The following is a 22144-nucleotide window of genomic DNA, read 5'->3' as shown; positions in this document are numbered from 1 at the left end:
TTCTGATTCATGCTAAGGCTAAATAATAACCCTGATACCAAATCTGACAAAGACAGAACACATACACACACACACACTCTTTCACACACAGAATTACAGAAGAAGTTTTGTTATGAACATAAATGCAAAACCCAAAATAAAACAAAGAATGAAAAATTTATCCAATATTAAATTTTTTAAATTATATTCCATGATGAATGCATGGTATAGAATGTTTACTCTAACATTATGAAATCTGTTAACATATTCACTATATAGTAAATTAACACAATGGAACCAAACTGTCATCAGGCTAGAAGCCAAAAGGCATGGATCAAGTCCAACACCTATTTCATCTTCTTTCTACTTGCAGCAAGGATTACTATCAAACTCCACTCACTGGGCCAGTCACCCTTGCCACTCATGCAGCACACAACCTACACCTGTGAGTTCATCGGCCAGCCAGTGGCCTCAACTCCAAGCTCTAACAATGTGCACCCAACTCCTATTCATAATTAAGACTTCTTAGTAAAGTAGGACTAAAAAGAAATTTTTCTAACGTGATAAGATATATTTCTCAAGGAAACAACACCTCTTATGTAGTATTCAGGCCAAGAATAATACATAACTTGAATCTAATCATAAGGAAACATCAGAGAAACCAAATGAGGAACATCCTGTTAAAAGAAAAAAACAAAAAAAACTGTCTTCTTCAAAAAATACCAATGTCATATAGACAAAAAAGGCTAAAGAGCTGTTCCAGATTAAAGGAGATAAAAGAAACATGACAACTAAATACCATGTGGGATCCTACACCAGATCCTGTCCTAGAGGGGGAAAGATGCTAAAAGAGACATTACTGGATCAACTGACAACTTGTAATAGATGGCAGATATGATCAAAGTTGTATAAATGTTAAATTAACTAAGTTGATAACTTTTCTTTAGGTGTGTAAAAATATCCTTATTCTTGAAAAATACTCACTGAAGAATTTAGGGGTAAACATGTATGCAATTTACTCTCAAGAAGCTCAAGAAAACTGTTATTTTATATTTGTGTGTGTGTGTGTGTAGAGGATGAGAGGGAGGGAGGGTGAGTAATCACAAAAAATAAAGGAAATGGGACAAAATACTAGCAACAGGTGAATCTAAGCAAAGGGTATATGCACTCTTGGGCATTTATGCCAGAGAAATGAAAACTTACATTCACACAAAAACTTCCACATGAATGTTTATAGCAACTTTATTCGTAATAGCCAAAAACAACCCAGGTGTCCTTCAACAGATGAATGGTTAACCAAGCTATGGTACATCCATGCCATGGTACTACTCAGCAGTAACAAGGAACAAACTATTGATACATGCAACAACCTGGAGAAATCACAAGGGAACTATGTCGAGTGAAAAAAGTCAGTCTCAAAGGTATGTACTACATACCTCATTCCATATATAAAGCATTCCTGAGATGACAAATTAGACAGAAAGAGTTTAGAGGTTGCCAGCGGTTAGGGAGGCAGAGAGTGAGGGAGATGGCTATAGCTGTGAAAGTGTAGCACGAGAGGTCCTTGTGAAGGAAATATTCTGTATCTTGACTGTGGTGGTCAATCTACAGATGTAACAGAATGAAATACACACACATACACAGAATACAAGTAAAACTGGTAAAATCCGAATAAGATGGGTAAATTGCATTGATATCAATTTCCTAGTTGTGATATTATACTATAGCTCTACAAGAGGAAACCAGATGAAATGTACACAGGATCTCTCTGTATTATTTCTTACAACTGCATGTGATTCTACCAAGTAAAGTTTAAAAAGGAAAAAAGTTAAAAGATAGCCACAGAAAATAACTTATGGATAATGATAAAGCACTAGAGGCATTCCCAGAACAGGAAAAGGCTGCCAGCTATAACAGCTAAATTATTTACCATTCATTCAATATTGTTCTAAAGCAGCTAGTTGTTGCTATATAACAAAAAAAGGTAATATAAATATTAGAAAAGAGACAAAATGATCAATTATAAATGAAATTACTGTCTACCTAGAAAATCCAATACAATCAAGTGATAAAGCATTGCAATGAGTTCAGTAGTGTCCAAATACAATGCAGATGGTTGTATCTAGAACCACCTTACGATGGTTCAACTTAGGATTTTTCAACTTTACGATGGTGTGAAAGCGATACACATTCAGTAGAAACTGTACTTCAATTTTTGAATTTTGATCTTTTGTCAAGCTAGCAATATGTGGTAGATACTGTTTTGTGATGCTGAATAGTGGCAGTGAGCCACAGTTCCCAGTCACCCACACCCTTACAAGCATGAACAACTGATACACTTACAACCATTCTAGACCCAGACAACCCTTCTGTTCTTCACTTTCAGTACAGTATTCAATAAATTACATGAGCTATTCAACATTTTATTATAGAATAGACCTTGTGTTAGATGATTTTGCCCCACTGCGGGCTAATGTAAGTGTTCTGAACACATTTAAGGTAGGCAAGGCTATGCTATGGTGTTCAGTAGGTTAGGTGTATTAAACACATTTTCAACTTAGCTGAGAAGTTTACTGAGAAGTCGCCCCATCAAGGAAGATCTGTATATAAAGTTAATAGCCTTTTTATTATATTCCACTAATAATCAGTTAGAAAACTTGGTATAAAAAAGAATTTTGTTCTATTTATATTTATTTTTAAATTCTTTACATAAGTCATTTGCAATTACTTTTTAATATTTAAAAAAATTTTCCCAGGAATATAGTGACTATATGTCTCTAATAAGTTTCTCCAAAACAACATATTCTCCAGTTCTCCCCCATTAAATACCATATTTAATCTTCTCTGATTTGCTGTTTCTCAGTATCTAGTCTACCCTTCACTTTAGAAGCCAAACCTGATTCAAAAATATTTTCCAATCCCCCAAGGCCTTAAATACTTTGAACAAGCCTAAGCCAGCTGTAAAGGATGAGGATCTAAGGTTTCTTCCAGCTCTGAATCTCCATCTTGTCAGGAGCTAGAATCCCTTTAATCAGTTCTAGGGGACTAAATGTGCATTCTTCTGCAGACCTCAGGAGCATCTCTCACCTTCATGAGGTTTCTCTTGGAACATTAATTCCAAGTTCGCAGTCAGTGAAGCTCATTCTAGAGCAAAACCACATTTACTCCATTCATTCTAGTCAGGGCCTCTCACATTAGCCCCCATTTCAAACTAGAGCTGCTTCTAAACCACTATCAGCCCAATCCATTTCCTCCATGTGGATCTGCTGTGCAGTGCATCCTACATAAAAGCCAAGACAGTTTCTCACTCCTTACGCAGAAATACTTCTGCTAAGTTCCAGGTCTCCCAGGATAACAAGAAATATCCTCAGTTAAGAAGCAAAGATACAAAAAAATAAATTATTCTCATAGTTCTTGAAGAGCATGGAACCTATTACACTAGAGTAGGAAAGAATGGCATACACTTTTAAGAAAAGGAAGAACTTCTTTTACCTATATTTTTAATATAAATTAAACTCTCTCGTTATCATTCCAGGGACAGTAGGGGATGAAATTCTCAAGTGAAATATGGCACTGGCCTTAAAAATGCCAACAGTCTAGCAATGAACCATCTCTTTAACTGTCTTTGCCTCTCAAAGTATAACAAATGAAACCTCTATTTAGACACACCGCATTCATAACAACAATTCTCTTTAGAAAGTAGGACTACTAAGGATTCTCACTTTAAGGCATACATTTTAGTAACGTTTTATTTTATTTTATTTTATTATTATTTTTTTTTATTTATGGCTGTGTTGGGTCTTCGCTTCCATGCGAGGGCGCTCTCCAGCCGCGGCAAGTGGGGGCCACTCCTCATCGCGGTGCGCGGGCCCCTCACTATCGCGGCCTCTCTTGTTGCGGAGCACAGGCTCCAGACGCGCAGGCTCAGCAGTTGTGGCTCACGGGCCTACCTGCTCCGCGGCATGTGGGATCCTCCCAGACCAGGGCTCGAACCCGTGTCCCCTGCATTGGCAGGCAGACTCTCAGCCACTGCGCCACCAGGGAAGCCCACGTTTTATTTTTTGTTTCTTACAAGAGTATAAATTACGTTTCTCAAACAACATTATATATACATATATATGTACACATATATTTTAACTCTATTCACTAGTAATAAAAAGCATCTATTTAGACTTATCAATTAAAAATAATTATGCTTTTTCATAAATCAAGTTGGTTCAATAGTTTAAGAGGTTTTCAATATTTACAGATAATATAACTGTCTAGAAAATCTCAAAGGTTATACTCACAAATTATTAAGAGTAATAATTTCATCAAGAATGTCAGAAAGGGGACTTCCCTGGTTGCACAGTGGTTAAGAATCTGCCTGCCAATGCAGGGGACACGGGTTCGAGCCCTGGTCCGGGAAGATCCCACATGCCGCGGAGCAACTAAGCCCGTGTGCCACAACTACTGAGCCTGCACTCTAGAGCCTGTGAGCCACAACTACTGAGCCTGCGTGCCACAGCTACTGAAGCCCACGCGCCTAGAGCCCGTGCTCCACAGCAAGAGAGGCCACCGCAATGAGAAGCCTGCACACCGCAACAAAGAGTAGCCCCCGCTTGCCGCAACTAGAGAAAGCCCGCGTGCAGCAACAAAGACCCAACACAGCCAAAAAATATTAAATAAATAATAAATAAATTTAAAAAAAAAAAAAAAAAGAATGTCAGAAAGGGCAGATTCAACATCAACAAATAAATTACCAATAACATTCCTATATGCCCACAATAATTAATCTGAAAACATGAGAGGAAAAATATCAATTCTTAGTAATAACCAAAATGACAAAATGTCTGGGAACAAAATTAATAACACTGATATAAGACCTAATTTAAATTCAAACATCATTATTTTTAAAATTATAAAAGACCTAAACAAATAAACAAACCCTGCTCTTGACAAGAAAGACTCAATATTATAAAGCTGTTGGCTGCAAATTAGTCAAAAAATTCAATGTAACCACAATTAAATTCCAATCACAACTTTTTTATAGAAACTAAGAAGCTCATCTTAAAAATCAAATGGAAAAAAAAAATGGGCAAAGGCTGTGAATAGACATTTTTCCAAAGAAGATATATTAATGGCCAAGAAGTTCATGAAAAGATGCCCAACATCATTAGCCACCAAGGAAATGCATATCAAAACCACGAAGGGACTTCCCTGGTGGTCCAGTGGTTAAGACTCCAAGCTCCCACTGCAGGGGGCCCGGGTTACATCCCTGGTCAGGGAACTAGATCCCGCATGCCACAACTAAAAGATCCCACACGCGGCAAAGAAGATCCCGTGCGCCATGACTAAGACCACGCACAGCCAAATAAATAAATAAATATTAAAAGAAAAAAAAAACACACACACAATGAGGTTCCATTTACACTCAAAAGAATGTCTACACCAAAACAAAACCCAGAAAATAACAAGTATCGGCAAGGATGTAGAGAAACTGGAACCCTCATACGTAGCTGGTAGAAATGTAAAATGGTTCAACCACTGTGGAAAAGAGCCTGGCAATTCCTCAAAAAGTTAAACATAGAATTACCACATGACCCAGCAATTCCCCTTCTGGGTATATACCCAAAAGAGTTGAAAATAGTTACTCAAATAAATAAATGTACACACATGTTCAAAGCAGCACTATTCATAACAGCCAAAAGGTGGAAACAACTCAAATGTCCATCAACAGATTAATGGATAAACAAATAGTGGCATATACATACAATAGAATATTATTCAGCCACAAAAAGAATTAATACATGCTACAATATGGATGAACCTCAAAAACATTATGCTAAGTGAAAGAAGCCAGACAGACACAAGGTCATGTATGATTCCATGTACTATATATGTAATATCCAGAGTAGGTTAAATCCATAGGAACACAACACAGATTGGTGACTCCCAGAAAACAGGGAAAGGGAAGAATAGGAAGCAACTACTTAATGGGTACAGGGTTTTCTTTTGGGGTGATGAAAATGTTTTGGAACTAGACAGAGGTGATGGTTGTACAATACTGTGAATGCATGAAATGCCACTGTATCCCTTTAAAATGGTTAATTTTATGTTATGTGAATTTCACACCAATAAAAAATAATTTCAAAAATCAAATGGAAGAAAAAAATGTACACAATGGATGAAAAATATTTGCAAAGGAAGAGTAACAAGAAAAGATCTACTCTCAGATTTGAAGACATACTATGAAGTAATGGTAATTAAAAGAGTATGATATTATTATAGTTGAAATAGGCAAAAACATCATTACAAGAAAACTGAGTCTAAAAATGGACCCTCAGGAAATTCTAAAAAAGGTATTTCAAATTAGTGGGGGAAAGACCACTCAAATGATAATAGGACAACTGGCTGTCTGCTTAGAGAAAAGCAAAGTTAGATCCTTAATACTATACATAAAAAACAGACTACAGTTGGCTTAAAGTGCTAAATGTTGGAAGTAAAATTATAAACATACTAAAAGAAAATATAGGAGAAAATTGCTCAAAATCTAGGGGTAAAGAAAGGCTTCTTAGTTAAGACATAAAACACAGAAACCATAAAGAGACTCAAATTTTAAAAATTAAAAGCTTCTGTAAACCAAAAGAAACCATAAAGACAAAGCAACAGACTGGAAGAAAATATCTGCAACATTTAAGACTTCAAAGATTTATATACAGAATATGTAAAGACCTACAACTCAATATGAAAGAAGCAACCCAACTAAAACAAAACAAAACAAACAACAACAAAAACAAAAGAACAGGCAAAAGATAAGAACAGTCACAAAAAGAAATATTCAAATTTAACTGGTCAGTGTTTGGCCCAGGCATGGGTATTCTTAAATCTCCTCAGGTGATTCTTCTGTGCAGTCAGGGTAAAGAACCACCAAGCCACCTAGTTGGAGAATGGGGCATGTCCAGGCTGCCCAAGGTGAAGTATAAGGGTAAAGGCAGGAAAAACAAACCACCACCTTAAAGGGCTCCTGTCCACTCACAAAGGAAGGCCCTGAGAGTATATTAAACACCTTAAAGGAGAATGGTTTATTTTTATCCAGTCAGAGAACGTTACCATTTTTTATTTCTACAAGGTAGAAACATATGAATCATATTCTTTATAAGACTAATGAGGAAAATTATTAAGAAATAAATTTACACTAAGTGAAAGCAGCCCAGGATTAAATACTTGCAAAAATATGACCAAAGCAGACACACATAATGTTATAGGGAGAAGCAAACTACTGAAAAATATCTGCACTGTGATTTCATTTTATAAATTTCAAAAACATGCAAAATTAAACAACAGTTTAAGGATACAAACTATATGGTTCAAGTACGAAGAAAATACAAAACTCAGGTTACCTCTGAAATGGGAAGGAAGAGGTGGGATAAGGAACAGGGACATAGAGATCTTCAATTTTTTTCTTAAACTGGTGGTTAGGTACATGGGTATTCACTGTCCTAGTGTTCTGTATACCTTACACATATTTTGCATACATTACTTTGTAACTTCTCAGTATTTAATAAAAGACTACCATTTAAAAACAAACAAGACCATACAAAAATGCATGTAAATACATATATAGTCTTTTAATTCTAGATTCAGTATTTGCCACTGAAAATCTGCTTGGTTCTATAGTGTCCTAACTAGTCACCTGTTAGGAGTTAGCAAAACTTTGATTTTCATCTTTTCTTCTGAAGTTGCATTAACAAGGTATTTCATGGGGGTAGGGAGGGTTTACAGCAAAAGGCACGTGCTCTTTGATTAAACTCACTGAGAACCACTAGCAATCACCTCAGGGAGCTCCAGCAAAAAGGGCACTTGTCAGAACTAAAGAGTAAAAAGGTTTGCAGAAGATAATTAAAAGCATTACAAGAGGAATGATGTGATTTGAACAGTAAGATATTTTTCCATTAATTATTTTTTACCCAACTGAAATTCAATGAAACCCTGGATGAAACCTCAGCTCTCAATTCCTCTGAGATACAAAGATCAGAGTGAGTCCAGTTGAGCACTTGAAGTGTCAGGGCCAATTCTGCATGTGGTGGGCAGCTGTGAGTTCAAGGACAGTGCCACATGTACTCCTCCCTACCAGCCAGAAGTAAAAAAGTTCCAGAGAAACAGGCCTGGGCTCTGCCCACAACACTATCATCTGAGCATTCCTTTCATTAGAACAATACAAGATTACACAATGACCCTTAAGTTGAAGCAGGATTCTGGATGCCTGAGAAAGTGGGATACTCTTAGGGTATGGTAAGCTGACTGCTAAGACAATCAATAAATGAATTAGCATAAAGTATGCTGACTTCTTTGGAAGGAATTTTATGAACACAAGATTTAAGACTTCTTATACAATAAACAATGCCATCACAAGTACTAATAAAGAAGAACTAAGGGTGCTATAGTAAGAAAAGCTATAAATGAATTATGTGCAAGACTGTACTAAGGAATGTAGGGAAATTTTAAGACTCCATCTCTGTGTCAGAGGCATGCAGCAGTTGAAAAGACAAGATATATTAAAAAAACTTGTGATAAAGCCAGACATCAAAAACACTCCACAATTCAGTCTAACCTAACCTCCCTAGTCGTCTGCTTTCCATATTCACACCCAATTCAGCTAAACACATGCCTCACTCTTCCAAACCTCACATACTGCAATACACTCTTCTCTCTGCAAATGCTTCGCCCTCCTTAGAGTATCATGCAAAATCTCACTTGTCCTTCAAGGCTCATCCCAAATGCTTCCTGCATCCTTGGAAGTCTTTTATAACCTATACACTTCCTTGTGGTCTTTCATAATCCTTCTCTATTATGGTACCATCCCGACTCTTACTTCTGTTTTAGTTAAACACTTGTCTTATCTCTCCTACTGAAGCAGGAGTAATGGAAAGAGCAGACATCGTGAAAAACCTAGATTTTAATCTGAACATTAACTGTCTGATTTTGAGCAAACCAAACTACCTAGCTTTCTTAAGCCTATATCCAAATATACAAAATAGGGAAATTATTATGTATCTTGCATTACTTCATTAATAAATAGGGTGTATGTGTGTACTGTGTGTGTGAGAGAAAGAGAGGGGCAGAGAGACAAAGAGAAAGAGAGAGAGAGTGTAGAAATATATAGGAATAATAAAAAAGTACAGGAAAGTAGTAGTTATTAGAATTGTATGTTTAAAAAGTTAGAGGAAAAACTGAACAGATTAAGAAACAGTGAAGATATAAAAAGGATCCAAATCAAATTTCTAGAAATAAAAATGATGATGCCTGAGATGAAAACTACACTGGATGGGATTAACACCAGATCAGACACTGCTGAGGAAAAAATTAGTAAACTTGAAGATAAAGCAATAGGAATTATCCAAAATGAAAAACAGGAAAAAAAGACAGAAAAAAATGAACAGAGGGCCTCAGTGAGCTGTGGGACTTTAAGCAACCTAATATATGTATAACTGAAATCAGCAGGGCAGAGGAAGGGGACTGAGAAAAGTAAAGAAAGAAAAAATATTTGAAGAAATAACAGCTGAAAATTTTCCAAATTTGATGAAAACTATAAAACCACAGTTTAAGAAGGTCAGTGTTTCACAAGAAACATAAAGCTATACCAAGGCAAATCATAATCAGTTTGGTTAAAACCAGTCTAAAGGGAAATGTTAAAAGCAGCAGAGAAAAAAAAAGACACATTAAGTACAAGAAACAGAAATAAAGAGGTCAGATTTCTTGTCAGAGACAAGCAAGGTAGAAGACAGTGAATCAAAATCCTGTAACACTGATTAAAAATAAAAAATGTCAATCTAGAATTCTTTATGCAGCAAATATATCTTTCAAACACAAAGGCAAAATACAAACTTTTTCAGACATGTGAAAACTGAAATAATCATCACTAGCAAACCTGCATGGCCAGAAACGCTAAAGTCGTCAAAGCAGAAAGAAAATGATAAAAGATGCAAACCTGGATCTACACAAAAGAATGAAGAGCACTAGAAAAAGTAACTTACGGGTAAATATAAAGATTTTATTCTTAAAATTTAAGTCTCTTTAAAAGACAATTGATTACTTATAAATAATAATAACAGTGTATACTGGAATTGATCATATGTGTGGAAGTAAAAACATGATGAGCACAAAGGCCAGGAGGGAAAATTAAAAGATACTGTTAAAAGGTTTTCAAAAACAAACAAAAACAAAACAAAACAAAAAAAAAGACTTCCCTGGTGGCACAGTGGTTAAGAATCTGCCTGCCAATGCAGGGGACACGAGTTCAATCCCTGGTCTGGGAAGATCCCACATGCCATGGAGCAACTAAGCCCATGCACCACAACTACTGAGCCTGCGCTCTACAGCCTGCGCACCACAACCACTGAAGCCCGCGAGCCCTAGAGCCTGTGCTCAGCAACAAGAGAAGCCACAGCAATGAGAAGCCCGCGCACCACAACAAAGAGTAGCCCCCGCTCACCGCAACTAGGGAAAGCCCACATGCAGCAACGTAGACCCAACGCAGACAAAAAAAAAAAAAAAGTTTTTATAGTGAAGTGGTATGATATCCTTGAAAGTAGACTGTGATAAGTTTAACATGTATATATAAGCCCTAAAGTAACCACTAAATAAATAGTTATCATTAATAAGCCGACAATTTTAGAAAAAACAAAATTAATCCGAAAGAAGTGAAACAAAGAATAGATGGGACAAAAAAGAAAAATAACAAGATGAAAGATTCAAACTTAACCATATCAATAATCACATTAAATGTAAATGGTCTAGGACTTTCCTGGTGGCACAGTGGTTAGGAATCTGCCTGCCAATGCAGGGGTCATGGGTTCGATCCCTGGTCCAGGAACACCCCACATGCCACGGAGCAACTAAGCCCGTGCGCCACAACTACTGAGCCTGCACTCTACAGCCCGCGAGCCACAACTACTGAAGCCCGTGTGCCTAAAGCCTGTGCCCCACAACAAGAGAAGCCACCACGATGAGAAGCCCGTGCACCACAACGAAGAGAAGTCCCCGCTTGCTGCAACTAGAGAGAACCCACACACAGCAACGAAGACCCAAGGCAGCCAAAAATAAATAAATAAATTTTTTAAAAAAATGTAAATGGTCTAAGTACACCAATTAAAAGATTGTCAGGGGGGATTCCCTGGTGGTCCAGTGGTTAGGACTCCACGCTTCCACTGCAGGGGGCATGGATTTGATCCCTGGTCAGGGAACTAAGATCCCACAAGCCACACGGCATGGCCAAAAAGAAAAAGATTGTCAGACTAGTTAAAAAGCAACACCCAACAATATGCTGCCTACAGAAACACTTCAAATATAAGACACAACTAAGTTAAAAGTAAACGTATGGAAAAGATATACCATGCTAACACTAACAAAACGAAAGCTGGAATGGCTTCATTAATATCAGACAATGCAGGTTTCAGAGCACAGAACATTACTGTGGCTAAAGATCATTTTATAACATTAAAGGGGTTAATTCATCAAGAGCAAATAACAATTCTAAATGTGTATGTACCTAATATATTTAAGGAAGAAATACCAACTCTATAGCAACTATTCCGGAAAATTAAAGGAAAGGAAATACTTCCCAACTCATTGAAGGTTGCCAGCACTACTCTGATACCAAAAACAAAAACAAAGATATTACAAGAAAAATCATCCCAAACCAGTATCTGTCATAACCACAGATGGAAAATTTTTAATAAATTTCAAGAAATAAATTCCAACAACATATAAAAATAATAACACATCAGGACCAAGTAGGGTTTATCTAGAGAATGCAAGGTTAGTTCTAATATTTGAAAGTCAATGTAACTGACTACATTAAACCATTTCCAGTAGACTCGGAAAAAGCATTTGACTAAATCCAACATTTGTTTCTGATTAAAAAAAAAAAAAAAAAAAAAAACAAGCTCTCAGCAAACTAGGAATAGAAGGAAACTTCTTCACTGACAAAGAAAATATACCAAAAGGCTACAGCTATCATCACACTTAATGGTGAAAGACTAAATGCTTTCTTCCTAAGATCAGGAATAAGACAAATATATCTACTTCCACCACTTATATTTAACATTGTACTGGGAACTGAAGCCAGTACAATAAGAAAAAATAAAAAGTTTAAGATTAAAAAGGAAGAAGTAGGGACTTCCCTGGTGGTGCAGGGGTTAAGAATCCGCCTGCCAATGCAGGGGACATGGGTTCGATCCCTGGTCCGGGAAGATCCCACATGCTGCAGAGCAACTAAGCCCATGCACCACATCTACTGAGCCTGCGCTCTAGAGCCCTCCAGCCACAACTACTGAGCCCATGTGCCACAACTACTGAAGCCCACACGCCTAGAGCCCATGCTCCGCAACAAGAGAAGCCACAGAACGAAGAGGAGCCCCCACTCGCCGCAACTAGAGAAATCCCGCGCACAGCAATGAAGACCCAACACAGCCAAAAATAAATAAATAAATAAATAAATTTATTTTAAAAATGGAAGAAGTAAAATTGTATTCACAGATGACATAATCTTTATGTAGCAAATCCAATGAAATCTATTTAAAAAGCTACTAGAAGAAATAAGCATAGCCAGGTTGACAGAGAAGAGCCAATGTACAAAAATCAATCATATTTCTATATACTAGCAACAGTCAAAAATATAAAATTTTAAAAACTATCATTTCAATAGCATCAAAAATACAAAATACATAGGGCTAACTGTGACAAAAGATGTACAAGGTATGCGCAGTGAACACTACAAAATATTGCTGAGAGAAAGGAAAGAAAACCTAAATAAATGTTCATGGGTTGGAAGATGTTAAGATGGCAACTCTCTTCAAATTATCTATAGGTTCAATACAATTTGAATCAAATTCTCAAGCAGACTTTTTTGAAAAGCTGACAAGCTGATTCTAAAATTAATACAGAAATGAAAAGGACCTCAAAGAGCCAAAGTCTGGAAAAAGAACATCAAAGTTGAAGGATTTACACTATCTGACTTCAAGTCTTTTTATAAAACTATAGTAATCAAATCAGTGTAGTACTGGCATCAATATCTACAAATAGATAAATGAAACAGTGAGTCCAGAAATAGAACCAAAAATATGTATAGATTTTCAACCTAGGTATAACCTAGGCACAAGGGAATTAAGTGAAGGAATACAGTCTTTTCAACAAATGGTTCTAAAAAAATAGGATTCCGTTTATTTTTTTTTGAATTCCATATATTTAAAAAATGAACTTTGATCCATACCTTGCACTATATATAAAAATTTACTCAAAGTGGATCATAGATTTACAAGTAAAACTTCCAGAACATAGGAGAATATCATTGTGATATTAACTTAGGCAAAGATTTTTTTCGATAAAGCAAGAAAAGCACAATCCATAAAAGAAAAAATTGTAAGTTGGACTTCATCAAAATTAAGAACTGCTCTTCAGAAGTCATCATTAAGAGAATAAAAAGAGACTAGGAGAAAATACTTGCAAATCCTATGCCTGAAAAAGGATATACATCCAGAATATACAAAGAACTTCTAAAATTCAGTGATAAGGAAACACACCCAATTAAAAATGGACAAAACATCTGAACAGGCATTTCACCAAAGAAGTTACATGGATAGCAAACAAGTTCATGAAAACATGAACAGCATCACTTCCTTAGGGAAATACAATTTAAAATCAGGGGACTTCCCTGGCGGTCCAGTGGTTAAGACTCCACGCTTCTACTGCAGGGGGTGCAGGCTCGCTAAAATCCCTCATGCCTCATGGCACGGCCAAAAAAAAATAAAATAAAATAAATGTTAAAAATAAAATAGGGCTTCCCTGGTGGCGCAGTGGTTGAGAATCTGCCTGCTAGTGCGGGGGGCACGGGTTCGAGCCCTGGTCTGGGAGGATCCCACATGCCGCGGAGTGGCTGGGCCCGTGAGCCGCGGCTGCTGAGCCTGCGCGTCTGGAGCCTGTGCCCCGCGGCGGGAGGGGCCGCGATAGTGAGGGGCCCGCGCGCCGCGATGAAGAGCGGTCCCTGCACCGCGATGAAGAGTGGCCCCCACTTGCCGTAACTGGAGAAAGCCCTCGCACGAACTGAAGACCCAACACAGCAAAAAAAAAAAAAAAAAAAACAAACAAAAAAAAAAAATAAAGAAATAAATAAATAAAGTAGCTATAAAAAAAAATAAAAATAAAATAAAAAAATAAAATAAAATAAAATAAAATAAAATCACAATGAGATACCAATATACATCTATAAGAAAGTCTAAAGTTAAAAAGACTGACCATACCAAGTGTTGACAAGGATGTGGAGGAACTGGACCTCTTACACATTGCTGGTGGAAATGCAAAATAGTACACCCACTTTCCAAAACTTTGACAGTTGCTTTAAAAGTTAAGCATATACCTACCATATGATCTAGCCATTCTACTTCTAGGTATTTAACCAAGAGAAATAACAGTATACATCCACACAAAGGCTCGTACACAAATTTTCATAGCAACTTCATTTGTTACCAACTAAAAACTGGAAACAACCAATACATCCATCAATAGGTGAATGTATTAATAAACTTCTGGTACATCCATTCAAAGGAATATTACTCAGCATTAAAGAGGAATAAACTACTGATACACTAAAAAAAATGGATAAATATCAAAATAATTATGCTGAGTGAAAGAAGCATAACTACATACTATATGATTTCAGTTATATAAAATTCCAGGAAATTCTAGGAAATAACATTAATACATAATTACAGAAAGATCAGTGGTTGTCTGGCATGGGGGTCAAGGAGCCAGGGATGTAATGAAAGCTTTGGGGGTGATGGATATGTTCACTATCTTGTTTGTGATAATAGTCTCTTGAGTATATACATATATCAAAACTTAATAAATTGTATACTTTTAATACGTACAATTTATAGTAAGTTGACTACACCTCAATTATCCAGCTTCTAAAAAATATGGTCTTAACCAATAACTCATAACACTTCACAATACAAATTGGTTCCTAATTCAATCATTAAAAGTATTCCCTATTAATAATGTATATTTCAGTCATAAAATTCATAGGGCATCCTTACTTCTAAACTATTAAGAAAGACTGATTTGAACTGGCAAAATTCAGTAAATCATAAAGTAAACAAATGTCTTATTGGAGCAAAAGATCTATGAACAATTCAAATATGTTTTCATTTAAAAAACATAAAATAGGGCTTCCCTGGTGGCGCAGTGGTTGAGAGTCTGCCTGCCAATGCGGGGGACATGGGTTCGGGCCCTGGTCTGGGAGGATCCCACGTGCCGCGGAGCAACTGGGCCCGTGAGCCACAATTACTGAGCCTGCATGTCTGGAGCCTGTGCTCCGCAACAAGAGAGGCCGCGATAGTGAGAGGCCCGCGCACCGCGATGAAGAGTGGCCCCCAGTTGCTGCAACTAGAGAAAGCCCTCGCACAGAAATGAAGACCCAACGCAGCCATAAATTAAATAAATAAATAAATAAATAAAAATAACAAAACCAAAAACTTAAAAAAAAAAAAAAACATAAAATAACTAAAAATAACAAACCATGTAAATTGTTGATTTTAAGTACAATTAAACAAAAATAACCACGTGCTGTTATCTCCTCCCTCATATAACTGCTGCTACAGTTTCATATTCAATCCTCTAAAACTAACCAAGGCAAAGAGGGAAAGGAGCAACTATTTCCCATGTAGAGAAATGCTCTCTAAATGAGGTGAAGTTAAACAGAAATGTTTGGGGCTTCTCTCCAAATCCCTCAGCACCTAGACAATCACTAGAAACCTCTTCCTCATCAAATGCTAATGGGAGATAGAAACAATCCAATTTCATTAAAGGAAGCCTCAGAGGAATGTAAAGGGCAAAGTAACTCAATTAGCATTACATAACTTTCTGCCTCCTCCTGGTTTAGGTACCCAAGCTCTCAAGTCTATCAAATACTCCAACAATTACTGTCCTTCATTTGAAGGATTTTTTAAACCACAGGGAACAGGTAACTCCCTACTGTATCAGCCTACTTCATTACTTGCCCTTTTCCTTATGGTTCCTCTAGAACTGATGTTAATGTTCTCATACGTAGCATTCATGCTGAAATCAGAACCTGATTTAGAGAAGTAGCCCAATGTGGTGTGGTGGAAGGAATATGGACTTTGGAATCAGACAGACATGGGTCCATACTTTAGTTCTAACACTTACTGCCTTATGACCTAAGTAAACTTCCTCAGCCTCTATATTCTCATCAGTAAAAGAGTTGAATCCTCTTTCTCAATGGGCAACAATTGATATTTAATGACATAATGTGAATTACTCAACACATAGGAGGGGCTCCATAAATGATAATCCCCTTCCTCTTAACTTTCTAATTAGAAGGCGTTTTCTGAGGGCAAGGTACCTCTTCATTAGCCCTTATCTCCAGCTAATTTCATCAGACATTTTCGCTGTGCTTTGTGTAACATGAAAGTCCCTTCCTATTAGTGTGAACACTATCTCTTGTCTGCCACCACTAGTGCATCCCAGAGGCAGCTATTACTGGGTTTTAAGAAAGGAATCAGAAGTAGTTGGACTGCACACTTATGTCCATTAGTAGCATTATTCACAACAGCTAAACGTGGAAACAACCTAAGTGTCCATCAATGGATCAATGGATAAGCAAAATGTGGTATATACATACAAGCCTTAAAAAGGAAATTCTGATATATGCTACAATATGGATGAAACTTGAGAACATTATGCACAAAAAGACAAATACTGTGTGATTCCACTTATATGAGGTAATTATAGTAGTCAAAATCACAGAGACAGAAAGCGGACTAGTAGTTGCCAGAGGCTGGGAAGAATGGGAAATCGTGGTTTAATGGGTATAGAGTTTCAGTTTTTGGAGATGAATGGTGGTGATGATCGCAAAACACTATGAATGTATTTAATACCACTGAACTGTACACCAAAAATGGTTAAGATGGTAAATTTTATATTATGTGTATTTTATCACAATTTTTAAAAATTGGGAAAGAAGTTTTTTTAGACTATGGCTGACTAAACGACTAAATCTAGCATCAACAGGAGAGTTAATCACATAATTGCAACTCTGGGGCATCAAGTTCTTGCTATGGTTCCAAATAAAATGCTATCTGAAAAGTTCTTATTGTCAAATCCTTCTACCTCCTGTTACATGACACAAACAAGCATCTTGTGTAGTTCCACCACCCTCAGTCTAATAAAGATAACAAGAATTCTGGTTGAGTTTCTCTCATGTCACCAATAATGGCACCAATAGCCGGACCGCAGAGGGATTTACAGAACCATTCCAGGCCCACAGTTTGATTTGTACATGTGCTTAGTATTTGAATGAAAATGAACTTCATTTCCCACAGAAACTCCCCAGATAAAACAAAAAACTTTTAGAAGATTACAGTAAAAGGATACTCTAAAAACTGTATCCTATAAGGCTGATATAAGGCTGGTCAACATTACAGAAAACCAAAGTCTGGAATAAATGGGGAAGCTGAAAATAAAAATTTACAAATCTTCCTCACACCAGAAAACACTTTGTTATACTTTTTTTGTACTTAAAATACTGAGCCACCTCAAAATCATTTCCAGTCCAATACCTAAAATCAACTAGTCTGTAAGCATTGTGAGATGAACACTATAAAATGTGGTACAAACATGACTCTTTCAAAACCATTTAGCCGTAATAAAACTCACAAATAAACATAAACCTCTGCCTCAAAATAAATCAGCTAACCTAAAAAGTTTAATGTGTTCTTTTTCATTTCTGATGGCTTCCTCATCAAAATGTGCAGGGGAACCCAAGTATACATGCCATGGGCAAACACATGCAATAAAGAGAGGAAAAAGTGAGAGAGTCTCAACTCTGATGGCAAAAGTGAAAGAATCATTCAACTGCAGAAGGACCAATGTAAATTTGATTAATATAATCAAGGATCTGAATCAATGGAGTTCAAAATTTTATGCAGAGTCACCTTTTAGGCAATGAAAATCCTAAAGACAATCAATTTGTCAACAAATACTTCCTAGGCATCGAATATGCCTCAACATATTGGAATGGGGATGTGGAAATCAGTTTCTGTGCCTCAGTGGTACTTCTGGTCTAACTAAAGAATAAAGCACGAAATCACAACATGTAAGCAGACTGAAGCAGTAAAGGCACCCACCCAGAAGTTGAAAGACCAGAGCTCTAGTCCCAACTCTGCCCCAACTCACTAAGATGTCTGTCCCTGGGCTAATCACTGAAACTTCTACAGGACTCTATTTCCTTGCCTAGAATAAGACAGGATAATTTCTAAGGCCTCTTCCACTCTGGACCTATTAATCCAAGTTGAAAGACAAGGGAGAGGAACTGGGCCTTAAAGAATTGGTAGGATTTGAATTGACTGATGGGAGAAGGAAGGATACTGCAGAGAAGGAGTATGAAAGTACAAATGGACGGACACACCTTGTATGATTTCACTTATATGAGATATCTAGAGTAGTCAAAATCATGAAAACAGAAAGTAGGAAGGGTGGTTGCCAGGAGCTGGTGGGAAGGAGAAATAGGCAGTTGTACAGAATTTAGTTTTGCAAGATGAAAAACTCTTAGCGATGTTACACAACAATGTAAATATAGTTAACTGCACACTTAAAAAATGGTTAAGAGGGTAAATTTTATACTAAGTATTTTTTAACCACAATTAAAAAGAGTCACAGAAATTAGTGTCCTAGCAGTCATACTAATGCAAAAATATTTCAACTCAACTGACTTCTAATGTCCAATTCTAATCCCTAAAATTCCTTTTTTCCCAATTAAAAAAAAAAGTAGACGTGCCTTGCTAATGGTACCTGGAGTCTCCCTCAACGGCAATAAAGCTGAAGGAGCATGTTGAGAAAACGAAGAAAGAGAAGACAATGCAAACACTAAGCAATAGTAGAAGATACAAAGCAGGCTAGTCAAACACAACCTAACTGTGTCATCCCCACCCACAATCTAGCCTAAGTCTCTAAGTAAAACTGTACAGAGGTTTCTCTTTACTCCAAAGATAAACTCTTCAACCTGCTTACAAGGCCCAGCACCCTCTGGCCCACCTCTCCAACCCCCTCTCTCACTAGATTCTTCTACACTCTTCCTGAGCGATACACAGATCTGTATCTTAAGTCCCCAGTCCTCTCCATGAACCCTGCCATCACAGGGTCTTTTTGCCCTTGCTGTTTTCTCTGACTAGATCATTCTTCCCTTCCTGTGCATCCTTCAGATCTCAGTTCAAATGTCACTTCTGTGACTTCCCTAACTCAAATACTTGTCACAGTTGCAGTTTTACATTCATGTGATTAATTTGATTGAATCCGCTGAGGACAGGGATCATGCACGCATTCACTCTCCCCAATTTCCAATGCTAAACACAGTGCCTAGTGCCAAGTAAGCACTCAAATACTTGTTGAATAAGTGAATAAATGGGCACCAAACCTGTAAGAAAGCAATAAAATATCACAGAATGTCTGCTTAACAGTTTGCACATCTTCACAAATGAATCTTTGGAGGATGCCCAAAGCAACTGAGCCTAAAATCCCTATTCAACTCTTACAAAAAAAAATCAATTCAGAGGCCTGTATAAATTTCTCTGGCTCTTCTATGTCTCTAAGGAAATGCTGAGTACTGTAAGTACTTAATAAATACTTATTGAGCTGAAATGAAATTATACTGTTTTGAATAATGGATTTTGATATATAAACTCCTACATTTTAGTCCCATATAATGTCATTTTCGAAAATTGTTCATATGCCTCAGTTTTAGCTCCATTGTCATTGGATTAATTATAATGTAGTTATCCAACAATGTTCAAATAAGGCTTAGAGTTTCCTTAGTCCCACTTCTTCAAACTCAGTTAAGGGAGGTTTTCAGTCTCTTGTATTTTCATATAAATTTTACTTTGTCAATTTCTGGGGGGAAAAAAACCAGTTGGGATTTTAACAGAGATTGTGCTGAACCTGTTTTCAAATGTAAATCAAAGATATTAACAACACCTGCCCCTACTTCTTCAACGTAGCAAATTTCACTTGAAATTTTTCCCAGACCTACTCAGTCCCAAGAAGAGGTCCTTCTGTAGAAAACTGTTAAGACACAAAATCTAACTTACAGAATACTAAACGCACTAAAAACTGGAAAGCTAATTCCCAGTTAAAGGATCAGTTCAAAACGCTCGAGTAAATGAGTCTCCACGATCAACGAAGCAGATAAAGTATACCAGTTTGTAAAGTGCCAAGCAGCAGGCAAACACCAAGTATTACAATAAAGTGGCTGCTGTTCAAGGATCCTAAGGCGCCCCATCCCTGTCAATCCCAAACATCTGTATCCGGACCCATAAGAACGCGTCCACAGGTGACCCGAACCTCGGGAAGCGTTCTCTCTACAGGAATAGGCCCTGTTTAACTCTGCTTCTCCTCCCAGGACCCCATACTAGGCTACAAGGGAGGGCCCGCGGGGCTCGGGGGCGAGGGGACGGGCCTGGGAGACCGGGTGGGCTAGGAGCGTGAGGCGTGGGGTGGGCAGGGGCGACGCCAGGGCCGGGGAACGATTCCAGAGGCAAAGGGCACTCGCCCGGGGCCGCCGGCGCAGGTGCCCCCCGAAGCGACGCGGAGGCCTCGAAGGCCAGACCCGGGGTCGCTCCTGGGGAGGGGTCGAGGTGGGGCGCGCGAGGAGGGGACGGGGAGGCCTCACCTTGTCTCCCGGGACGCAAGCGCCGCCGCGGTCCCGCAGTTGCTAAGGAGAATGCTCTTCCGGGTCACGGGCGCGGAGTTATGGAGAGCAACGGTGGCCGGGAGGGGCCAAAAGCGAGGCGCGGGGTGAGCGCGCAGCGGAGGCGGTGGTCCGCTGTAGTTGCGCTGCGGTGGCCGGAGCAGAGCAGGGCAGGGCCAGGTGGAGGGCACTCCCGACTTCTATGGCCTGGCCTCGCGGAGACGACTGGCCGTAGCCGATGGCTGTTGCTGCCCGGCCCCCTGCTCAGGGGCCAGCTGCTGGCGGGCGCCCTCCCGCCCCTGCTCCTGAATGCCCCCAGCCCCAATCCTCAGTGCTGTGACCCGCCGGGCCGCCTCTCACCCAGCCGGCGACGCCTGCCCCCAACTTCTAGCTTATGGGTGTAGCCACGCCGGTCCTCTCCTGTGACAAGGTTTTACTCATCCTTTGATTTACTCCACGCCCTGTTAGTGAGCACCTGCTCAGGGCTAGGTGCAGGGCTGGCCCTGGGATACTGAGGGGAGCAACCCAGGCGTGGTCCTGCCCTCCGAACGGACAGGCAGGTGGGAGGGCAGGCAGGCAGTATCCTGCATATCCTATTGGGATGCGCAAGTGAAGGAAGCGAGGGGAGCCTGCCCTGCGGGCCTACCCAGACTCAGGTGGGGAAAAGCTGATGGTGGAGACCTCAACCAAGTTAAAAGTGTAGGGAAGAATGTTCCAGGGAAGAGTGTAGGCTCGACTGAGAAACCCACCGAAAGGTCTGTACGGCCTGCCCAGGGAAGTGTGTAGAGAGGAGAGATTGGTTAAGGATGGAACCTGGAAAACATCAATATGGTAGCTGTGAACTAAGGAAAAGGAACCCCCAAAGAGGAGGCAGAATGTTTGTTTGAAAGGCTGTTGAGGAGACAGGAGAAGAATTTCAGTAAGGAGGTGATCACCAGTGTAAAATGCCGTGGAGATCCAGAGCCCAGTGGTGACCACAGGAAAATCAAAATTCAGGACTAGGTTGTCAAAGTTGACAGTGGCTTAAATCTGTATAGTGAAGGAGTCTACCACCATATTTTCCTTGTTGAAACAAGGTAAAGAGATACATTAAATTGTTCCCGAATGCCTTAATGTTTTCAAAAGCACTGTCACAGTACTTGCAAATTTCAGGATTCCTCTACTAATAACCAATCTCCTTGAAGGTGGAAAATATTTGTTATTTAACCTTGCATCTACAGTGCCTGCCACATACAAAGGCCTCAGTCAATGTTTGCCTAAAGAATAAGAGAACCCATGGGCCTCTGGTTTTTCATGTTCACAAAGGTCCCTTCCAAACCCTCAGCAAAACTGTGATGTAGGCAAAACTTGTCTATTCAAACTGTAGAGAGTGGAAGAAACTCAGCAAGGACAGGAAGCAGAGGGTGATAGAGGTCCAGGGATTCAGTG

General features: G+C 38.7%; 1 protein-coding gene and 1 pseudogene across 4 annotated transcripts in view; both read right to left on the bottom strand.

The window, feature by feature from the left end:
* Positions 1 to 20766, bottom strand: part of DIS3L2 (DIS3 like 3'-5' exoribonuclease 2) — a 386722-nt gene extending 365956 nt beyond the window's left edge. For 3 of the 4 annotated variants that reach the window (XR_009009011.1, XM_007184723.2, XM_007184727.3), the window contains exon 1: positions 20699 to 20766. The gene's annotated coding sequence lies outside the window, so the exon portion shown is untranslated. The remainder of the gene's footprint in view (positions 1 to 20698) is intronic. The other variant, XM_057551239.1, reaches the window with a different exon arrangement.
* LOC114238225 (small nucleolar RNA SNORA62/SNORA6 family) lies at positions 345 to 478 on the bottom strand (annotated as a pseudogene).
* Positions 20767 to 22144: the final 1378 nt, after the last annotated feature.

Source organism: Balaenoptera acutorostrata, chromosome 8, assembly GCF_949987535.1.
Source record: "Balaenoptera acutorostrata chromosome 8, mBalAcu1.1, whole genome shotgun sequence".
NCBI lineage: Eukaryota > Metazoa > Chordata > Mammalia > Artiodactyla > Balaenopteridae > Balaenoptera > Balaenoptera acutorostrata.
The sequence above is the reverse complement of the archived record's forward strand: the minus strand, read 5'-3'. Positions and strand labels throughout refer to the sequence as shown.